At 39.4% G+C, this 10630-nt stretch overlaps 1 protein-coding gene across 1 annotated transcript in view; it reads right to left on the bottom strand.

Annotated features, from left to right (window-relative positions):
- The window catches only part of LOC145997763 (protein FRA10AC1 homolog), a 120087-nt gene that overhangs the window by 74110 nt on the left and 35347 nt on the right, over positions 1-10630 (bottom strand). The gene's annotated exons all lie outside the window — the stretch shown is intronic.

The following is a 10630-nucleotide window of genomic DNA, read 5'->3' as shown; positions in this document are numbered from 1 at the left end:
TCAAGGCAAACTAAGCAAAAACATTCGTCGCCTTCAGAGCTGCTTTCCTGACACCTTCTTGCGCTTCTGCTTGCAGTTCTCTTCTTTTTTGATTGACAACTATCACTTCTGTCGAACAGCCTCTTTTTTCCCTTTGCTGTTTTCCTGTCTCGATCTTTGCTGTGCCATAAGTAATTCTTTTTCAGGTGTATCTGTCCGTATAGCACTTTTCATTCTTCTCCTTCGACTGATTCTTTAGGTTCTGCATGAGGCAGAGGTCGAATGTCAGCCGGAGAAACAGCTGTTGAGGTGGACGGAAGAGGTTCATTGCAAGGGTTGCATTGCTCTTTGTTCTAGGTTTCCAAGTTACTTGATTGTTCTGTTTCATTAACTTCATTGTCATCATTAGTAGGTGCCTCGTCAGGGGTTTCTGTTCGTGCCGCAGAATCAGGTCTATCAGTGACGCTAGAAGGGGCAAATTCGTGCTCTTGAAATATGCATCGGTTGAAGGGGAATATTCCTGTACATTTGAAGCCTTCTTGAACATTGGATGGTGTAATCGCTAATGGCAGGCATTCCCGAAAAATTCCTGGCAAGTTGTATATTGTCATGCGAGTACCGGGATGGGTTTTTTCCAGCCGTCAGCAAAGGTGTTGAAAAACTTTTTGAACGGACCATAAACACTTCTGTCCAGTGTTGGACTTTGTGCGACGTATGAGGAGGGAAGGAAAGGAGAACAATTGCATTCTGTCGGCAAAAGTCTATGACTGGAAGTTGAACATGCGAGTCATAGTTGTCCAGGATAACAAAAAACTTTCTCTCAATACTCGGCTTGGCATACTTCGTAAAATGTTCGAGAAATTGTAAAAACTCTGGTGCTTGCATTCACCCCAAACCATTTGCTGCTCCTGTGCTCCCTATTGGACCATTCTGGAAAAAATGATCCCGAAAGTTCTTCCGTGGAAAAATGAACATGGGTGGAATGATGTTGCCTATGGCACTAATGGCTAAGCACATCGTTACCAAGGTGCCACTCTCATGAGAATTGATTCCTCCAACTTGCTTGCTTCCCTTTGGTGCGACTATCTTGTCTGGCTTAGGGGCTGTTGATATGCCTGTTTCATCAACATTGTAGATGTCTGAGGTTCGAATTGATAGTGCTCGAAAACCTTCGATAGGTTTTCAAAAAAAATTTAACATTCTCTTTATTAAAGTTCATAGCACGCGCTAAGGATGTTGACTCAGGGGTCCTTATTGCTAAAGTAGGATTTCTCTTTATAAATGCGGTAAACCAGTCTGCACCAGCTATTTCACGATCTGCCCAGGACTCTGGAAACTTACACTGATTTTGGTTTGCATATTGGTAGGCTAACTGTCTGACTTCTTTTGGGGTGAGTCCATAAAATATATTTGCACATATCTTTATATACTCAGTTAACTGGGTCTCCATGTAGGCAGAGAACACTTTATTGTGTGGTTTATAACCCATTACAGGATTCCCTTTTTCTTCTCTCTTCTTAACAAAACGGGTCAATGTCACATGACAAATATTGTGCACTTTTGCTTCATGTCGGATTGAAACATTGCTTTCCAAAACTAACTTTGCAGCTTCTTCCATCTTATCTTGTGAAGGGCCTCGTTCGGTAGTTCCTTTTCTGTCTCTCACCATTCTGAAACATACAGAATGTAATAATTCAGGATGGTTGAACAATGTTTTTTTATTACAATGCAAGTGAATATTTTACATAGAAAACGCATAAGGGGCAATTGTAACAGTGTTACAACTGCCCCGTTACAACTGCCCCGTTACATTTGTTACATTTGTCCCATCCTGACGCCATATTGTTTGCTGGCTTGCAGCTACTAACCGCGATACCAGAAATTGATCACAACTATCTTAACAAATACATCAAATATTGAGTATTGCGATGATATATACAAACCTTGATCAGACGACATCGCGAAATCACTATTAAACAATAAAAAGGAACCTTATGTTTTTACTTACGTGTTGAAAATTTGAGAAATTCCCAATAATAGCCGGAACAATCACTATGTAAGCACCACCACCACATGAGTCACAACAACGACTGGTGGTTCATCGTGCTGACCATACATCACCCGATACTGGTTGGATAATGCCCACTGACGTTTTCTTTCTCAGGTTTGAATAGTTTTAAAAAATACCTCACGAGAGCAGCACAGTAGCGATTGTTACATTTGCCCCGTGTTACAATTGACCTCGCTCTCCCCTACTGTTTAATTTATCCTAAAGTGTCGAGCTTTGGGCTTGGGCTAAAATACGTGCACTGGTTCAAATCTCCTGGGGGGAAGCATAACATCTTTTCTCCTGAGATTTCAGCCAATGTATGGGACCAATGGTCACCCACCATCGTGAGGAAATTGAGGAGCTATGAATGTGTGGTGTAACCCTGTCATGGAAACAGCCATGACTGGGGGTTCATCGTGCTGACCATACATCACCCGGTACTGGTTGGATAATGCTCACCTCTGCTGAGGCATGTGTGTGTGTGTGTGGTCGGCAGTAGGTAGGTAGGCCCTGGCCCTCAACTGCTGTTGCCTCAAAGAGTATTATTATTATATAATGTGTGTAGGAGAGATCATCATAAATTCATCCAGTTTGTCACATTCTGAAGACAAACTCTCCAAGTTTCTCATTGTAAATGTTCACAACATACACATGAATACACACATTAAACGTATACAATTTTATAACGCTCAGACGCTGCTTCACAAGGCAACTTCTGCACCAAAGACACTATAAGCTGCTCGGAAACCTTTGGCATGCTACACTTTTTAAAATATACATAAATAAATGGGAGATCAGTATAGTTAGTAGTTATTAAGAATGAAGTCATCCAAGAAAGCAATACAATAACATTTTTGGTCAAGATATGTTTGGTATGGTTAGGTAGACTATAATGAAGTAAAGAAAATAATAAAACTGACGAAAGTTACAAGCTTACATTAATCAATGCCTTAATTTACATGGAGATTAAAACATGAGTGTAAACACACATGCATGAAAAGGCATTATACTTTTGCCACTGAAATTATGGAATAAGGAATATAATTTTCAGGAACTACAGACCAATTTAGGAGATACGTATGGGTTTAAAACAACATGTGTAGAATAAGTTTTCATTACCACTGCAGTTCTAAATTTAGATGTATTATGTTTTATGAAATCCTCTGGCAAGTAATTGTATAATTTTATACTTATCAGCTGGGTTTTAGATGTACCAAGTTTTGATTGAATTGATTTAGTTTACTTCCCTTTTCTGCAATTTTTGGCTAATCGTAAAGATGTGGACGAAAGGATTATCACAACACACAATGGACAGCGCAGAACACAAACCCCACAGAGTATTATACTGGCTGTGGATCCAAAAATGCAGTCCAGGGTGTACTACTACATGGAAGGGAGGTTGGCATTTGGTCTGAACAAAGAGTCTCTCATATAATAATAATAAAGTAAATAAGATCATTAATATTAATAATATTAATTATTACTATTGTCATTATTATATGAACAGATAAAAAGATGATATAAGAACAGATATGTAAAGCACATATTCATTATATAGTTTATGTCTAGTTAAGATCACTGGAATTTGTATCAAAACAGCTGTCGTACCAAGGAAATTAATGTAAACATTTTTATATGTATTATTTATTGAAAGAAAACAGTCCAGCTGATGGAAAGTAGTCACTGATCATTATTTTATGGGGATTATTCTTGTTGTTATAATAATAATAATAATAAGTGGTTGGGAGGGGAATCTGGACCACCAACCTCGCAATATGTCCTTTGGTACAATACATTTTCAATTAGCATAAGAGTAGAAGCAGTTGGGGCGATTAGGGAGCAGTTGCTCCCAAACTATGGCCTCTTAATACTTAAGCCCTATATACCTAGAGAAAGTAGAATTTTTCGTCAGCCCAGTTTTGGTAGCCAATCGCCACCCACTGAGTATAGGGAAATCACCTCTCTTGAGTCTAATCCTCTGATCAGAGGGTGTCGGGTGAGGTTTAAACTGTTGTGGATCCAGGGGGGTTGGCGGAGGTCATTACCCCATTTTGGCCCAGAATTCATGAAAAAAAAAACCACCAAGCTCACGAAAAGATTGCACAATATAGAACAAACTAATGAATAATAGAAGACATAACCTTGTTCAAAACATCCTGGCACATCACGGAGCCTCGATTAGCCTATCTGAGTATAAAGTGAACTTAGGAAGCGAACGCTGAACATAGATGGTCATAGAAAAACGATTATCATAGGTTTTCTTCTCAAAGAAAGTCGTTAATCCGTTTGGCGTTGCAGTGGTGTATTCTGAAAATTTTACCTGGTTTACCGGAACGATTCTTATTAATTGCATATATTTATTACACACCCCATCTACATCTGGTGTATTAGTAACGACGTTGCTTTGAAATCAAGGGGTCCTGGGATCGATACCTGGTGGAGGCACATAGTGGTTTCCACTTTAAACTCTAGGTCAAGTCCTGATTAGCCTTTCTGTGCATAAAGTGAACTTAAAATACAAACTCAAACAATAATATAAATAAAACACCAATGTTAAGTAAAACAAAAACTGAATTGCAACAACTTCAAGATTTGCAGCAATTTCTATATTTTTCACAAAATTTCTCTTCTTACCTAAAAATGGACCTGGATTCCTCTTCACCAAGGGGAATTTCCCTTCATGTAGCCAACACTGCCTCTGCCAAGCACGGCACAGAAAGCAGGAAGGAACAAGCAGTCTTCTGGTGGAACTAACCACTTAAGCCACTCGCTTCGGCTCCCTCGCCCACCCCGTGTACAATCGGGGAGGAAATTCAGTCGTCAGAAGGTGCGATGGAGAACGATCAGTGGAGTACATGAACCAGTCTTTAAGTTCTTTAAATAATTTACTTAATTTCTGGTTTAGAAGCTTATTTTAATTCCTTGCATAATATATAGTTAGCAATTGCCCATATATTGAAGCTAAGTGTAAAACTTTTATTTAACGGCAAGGTGCGAAATCATGGGTGGGGGTACAGGGGGGCTTTCCCCTCCAACAATCTCGGCCTAAAAAATCACCCCCCAAAAAAAATCAGATTGGGGGGGAGTTTTTGTTATAACAACAAAAGATAAGCTATTAGTTTTGACTTCAAATATACTTTCCAAAGGATAAATCCAAAACACACACAAAGTAGTTTGGTTGTGAGTGTTTTATTATTTCACTTTTTTCTTTCTCTCTCTCTCTTTGCAAAAAGATCATTAACAGATCTACACCAACAACAATATACGCACAATGAAAGTAAAACAGGAATGTAAGACAGATATAAATATGAAAAATAATTGATTTATATTCATAGAAACCATAGGCTTGCGCAGACCCTCTGATTAAGGGGGCAAAAGCCTTGATAAAAGTTCAGTCTGGAAAATATAACTTACTTTATCTCACTGTTTTTAGTTCCATTGCATATATATGCATATATAATGCTCCAACATAGGCGCACCATAATAAATAAATAAATTGTCTGAAATATGCCGCGCTACTTTTCCTCCAAACAATTGTGTTCATGCATTTATCACAAAACTGTTTAGCAGCAAGAGTCTGAAGAACTTAGTAGTTATAACTTCTCTTTCTGGTAATTTACAATGCATTGCAGAAAACAATAAAATTGCGAGCGAAGCGAACAAGAAAACTTTTAGATCCAAATTTTTGCAAATTGAAAACAATATTGATTTAATATGGCACAAGAATTATCTTGGAGTGCCATGGCATTCTCTTTTACAATTTATTTCATTTAGATCGTTCGGCGCCCAGGACCAACTCCCACCGGCTCCTAGCTACGGCTCTGAACTTGACAAGACTAAGAAAAGCAGAAAATTTTACGAAATGTAGTTGTAATTTTTTTTTATCGAGGGTGGCAATTGCCCCACTGTGCCCCCCTGCAGGTTCTCGTGGCCGTCTGGAAGAAATAATGCAAGAAGGACGTGAAAACGTATTCCATCTTGATCTTGAGTATCCTTTTGTCCTGCTACTCATAGATTCTACTAGCCTTGCTATCTTTTACCTCAATGTTTGCCCCTCTTCCCCCCTTAGAATTGATTTCCGTCCAAGGTTGACTTGACTTGACTTAATTCCTTTTGCTCCATCAGGAGCATAGGGCTTCAGTGAAACGCCTCCATTTGGCTCTGTGACGTGCCAACTCCTTGACCTCTCTCCATGTTTTTCCTTTCTCGGCTGCTTCTTCTTCTACTGTCTTCTTCGGACGTCCTATTTTCCAGGCTCCTTGGGGGTTCCAGTTTAAGGCTGCTTTCTCTATTGCTCCAGCTGGTTTTCTTAACGTGTGTCCTAACCAACTCCATTTCCTTCTTTTTATTTGGTTTGCAATTGGCTGTTGTTTAGTTTCTCTCCATAATTCTTCATTTGATATTATTTCTGGCCATTTTATATTGAGGATACGCCTGAGACAGCGATTAATAAATGTTTGTATCCTTTTCGTGTTAGCTTGTGTGGTTTTCCATGTTTCACAAGCATACAGTAGAACTGACTTTACATTTGTATTGAAAATCCTTATTTTTGTCTTTCTAGAAACATTGCAGGTTTTCCAAATGGGATACAGTTGTATAAATGCCACATTGGCTTTCTTGATTCTATTTTGTATGTCTTCATCTGAACCTCCTTCTTTTGTTATGACACTTCCTAAGTATGTAAATGACTCTACTTGTTCAACCAGCTCATGACAAACATTCAATTTTTCTTTTCCTCTTGTATTGACTCTCATTTCTTTAGCCTTGTTCACATTAATAGTGAGTCCTGCTATCTTTGCTTCTTCCTGTAGTCTTTTTAGTTTCTCCTTCATGTCGCCAAGTCTTTGAGATAATAAGCAGATGTCATCCGCAAAATCTAGATCTTCTAGTCTATCTTTGAGTCCCCATTGTATTCCTCTTTTCCTGCAACCCATCGTTTTCTTCATAACTGCATCTAGTACTAGCAGAAATATTGTCGGAGATAGAATGCAGCCCTGTCTCACTCCATTTGTAACATCTATGTATTCTGTAAGCTGCCCTTCATGTAGGATTTTGCACCTGAAACCTTCGTACATATCTTTCATTAGGTTTAATATCTTCGTTGGAATGCCATATTCTGCTAGTGTCTGCCACATGACTCTTCTATTTAGTGAGTCAAAAGCCTTTTCAAAATCGATGAACGTAAGATATAAGGTGGCTTGCCATTCATTGTTTTGTTCCAGAATTATTCTTAGAGTATTTATTAAATCGACACAACTATGTTGTCTGCGGAAACCAGCTTGTTCTTTCCTCAATCTTGATTCTACAACATCCTTCACTATATTTAAGATTATTCTCGATAGTATCTTGCTTGGTATACTTAGCAAAGTAATTCCCCTCCAGTTTTTACAGTTAGTTGTATCTCCCTTTTTTGGCAGCTTTACTATTAAACCTTCTCTCCATTCTAATGGAACTTTTTCTTCATTCCATATTTTCTCTAACATAGGTTGTAAGAGATCAATGGAAGTTTCCACATTAGCAGTGGCGTGGCGTGGATTTTTAAAAGTGTTACCGGTTATCAGTAGGACATTTAAGGGAGACTTGGGCGCCTCCCCACCTCATGCCCCCCCAATGTCTTCCAAGTAGTTCATATAATATTAATCTGGTACGTATGCAATTCAATACTATTTTGGTAAAGTTATTAATCAGAAAAAAAATGTTGACATAAGGACTAAAGTGAAATCGCAAACATTGGTTGTTGACACAATAATACGTAATTTGATACTTACAGAAACATCGAAGGCTACTTATAGAGCAGATCAATCCGACTTTGAAAATAGTTATATGATGCTGGAATCCCGGGTTCGAAACCTAGCTTGGGCATGGGCGTTTGTGATGTCTATTCATCAATTTAATCATATCATCACTCATCCCCATCTTTGCAAATTAGCCAAAAGTGGCACAAGCGAAGCAAAATCAATCAAATCAAATCAAAAAACTTCTATGATGCTGTCATAAAGAGAAGTTTTTCATTTGAATTTGAATTTTTGTGTGCGTCATGGTCATGGTCCATGTTATCCACATCTGAATTCGACACGTTTTTTTTTCACCCGAAAATAGAGTACATGGCCAACAAAAGAGTTTAGAAAACTGCACACATCCACATAACCACGGATAGTCGTTATACCACGAAACATTGAAATGTCAGTCATATCCAGCAGACGACTTGGTTTTTAAATCGTTCAAAATAGGCTTTGGCCTCCCTTTCGCCACAATTTCGATGTTTTCTGCAAAATAACGAACCGAAAGATTGCTTCAAAATACCTTCTATCGCACGATTACACACACTGTCCAGATAGGATGAACCCGCCACCTCGGAAGCTTCATAAATTAATTGACAATGCCCGAAAACACCATAAAGACGAAAGACACCAGTCACAAAACTCCCACTGCACAGTCCCCCCCACAAACCGTTGTTTACTTTTGTAACACGTGAAGCACCCTCCTTGCCCCCTCCCCTCTCAGCATCGGCCCTTCCCCAATATTTCCTTCGGAATCTGCAAGAAGTCCAGTTCTACTAATGTTGCCATCTTAGTTCTTTTGAAACCAGATTTGCCCAAATCGCGAAACATTTTCGTTTCAAATAAGACGTATGTAGAGTAAATGTAGTCTTCATCTGTTTCCTAACTACTCCCACTCCCATGTTTCGCTAAATCCACTGAAATCTCATTTCTGACACCACTACTATTTCGTAGTGAGGCCGCGGTGGCTCAGTCGGTAACGCGTCTGACTACCATGCTAAAGGTCCCGGGTTCGATCCCCGGCCGGTTCAAATCCGGGAACTTTTCTAACGGTGGAAGCGGCCCCGGCGCCCACCCAGCGTCGAATAACATGGGTACCTGGGGGAAACCCTGGGGGGTAAAGGCGGTCAGGGGCGTGATGCTGATCACATCACCCCCACTCACGACCGGATCAAGAAAGTGTGGGGCGTTACCCCCACACCCCCTATACGCCTTCATGGCGTGGTGCTATGCACAGGGGAACACTTTACCTTTTTTTTTTACTACTATTTCGTATATTTTACGTCCTTTGCTACCTTTAAGGCTTTCGCTTTATAGGATAATCGTGACGATGAGGATGCATGGTGAATTATTGAAATAAAATTATTATTTCTTTGGGTATGTAATTATTAATTTTTATAATTATGTAAGTAAAATAATAACAACGAACATTGAAATAACCATTTCTTGCTGAGGATTCAAACCTGCGACACCTGACACTTCAGAGCGTGCTAAGATAACAATCGGAAAATTACGCTTGTAAGTATTGTTTTCACCCAAAAACAGTTCTACCACCTCAAAAACATTGCTTCAATCCGAAATTATTGCATTCCTGCGACAACGTATGTCAATGTCAATCTGTATTATCAACAATTATCACAAATTCCTGTAACCGAAATAATATTATATGTGTGAAATATAGAATTTTAGGTTGACATTTTTAGAAGGACAGCGGATCCCTTGACCATACCCATCCCTCTCCTCTCCTTCTCGCCCATGATGTCGAAGAAGGACAAAGAGGACTTTCATAATCGCTGATATTTAGTGTAAATACAAAATATCACTTTCTAGTTTGCTTTTGCCCCAGTGTGATTTGATTTTTTTAAATTTTGATTTGGCGATTTAAGTCCACTTCATGAACAGTAATGCTAATCGGGACAGTTTAAAGTTGGATCCGAACCACTTGTGCCTCCACCGGGTATCGAACCCGGAATCCCTTGATTATAAGGCTACTATCACTGCGCCATCGTTCCCCAGTGTGACTGGACACCTTCAGAGTAAGATAGACCCGATTAGGCGACTTAGCTCTTTTCTGTCAATTGAATATGGCAACACTGGTATGTTTCCTGTAAGGATCACCGGCAACTCCGCCGGCTAAACAGCCCGCCTCCTCCTCCCGCCATAACAGTCTTTACCGCTACGCCAAGTCTTCCTTTGGTGGGCTCAGGGCCCTTCCCTCATGTTGCCTGTGGAGGGTACCGGATCAGTCCTCCTCTTCGCTTTTGCCGGTGTCAGAAAAAATATCAGTCTGCAATGTTTACTTTACGACAATATTACCAGTTTATGTACGTAATAATATTTTAAGACAGGTTCTTCAATTCTTTATATTTTAGTGTTACCTGCGGTAACAGGGGCTACATGCACGCCACGCCTCTGCACATTAGCTTTAATTAGTTCCGGATTTATGTTATCCATTCCAGGAGCCTTGCCATTCTTCATTTGCTTTATTGCTAGCCTAACTTCTGCTCTAGTTGGGGGCCCTAATTTAATTTTGGTATCTTTTCTATTTCCTTCTGTTCTTGTTCGATTACAGGTTTCTTCTTCTCTTTTCCCATCTCTATTCCATATGTCTGAAAAATATTCTCTCCATCTTTCCATTTGTTGTTCTTGGGTTAGCAATAGATTACCATTTCTATCTCACACCGGTTTACTCTTCCTGAATGTTTTTCTGGATAATTTCTTAGTTATGTCATACAACTGTTTTAAGTCACCTCTCTTTTCTGCCTCTTCTGCATTTTGTGCTAAGTCCTCTACCCATTTCCTCTTATCTCTCCTCACAAAT

Source organism: Lepisma saccharinum, chromosome 1 (genome assembly GCF_977018435.1).
Source record: "Lepisma saccharinum chromosome 1, izLepSacc3.1, whole genome shotgun sequence".
Taxonomy (NCBI): domain Eukaryota; kingdom Metazoa; phylum Arthropoda; class Insecta; order Zygentoma; family Lepismatidae; genus Lepisma; species Lepisma saccharinum.
Note: the sequence above shows the minus strand (reverse complement) of the source record. Positions and strands in the feature narration are given on the sequence as shown.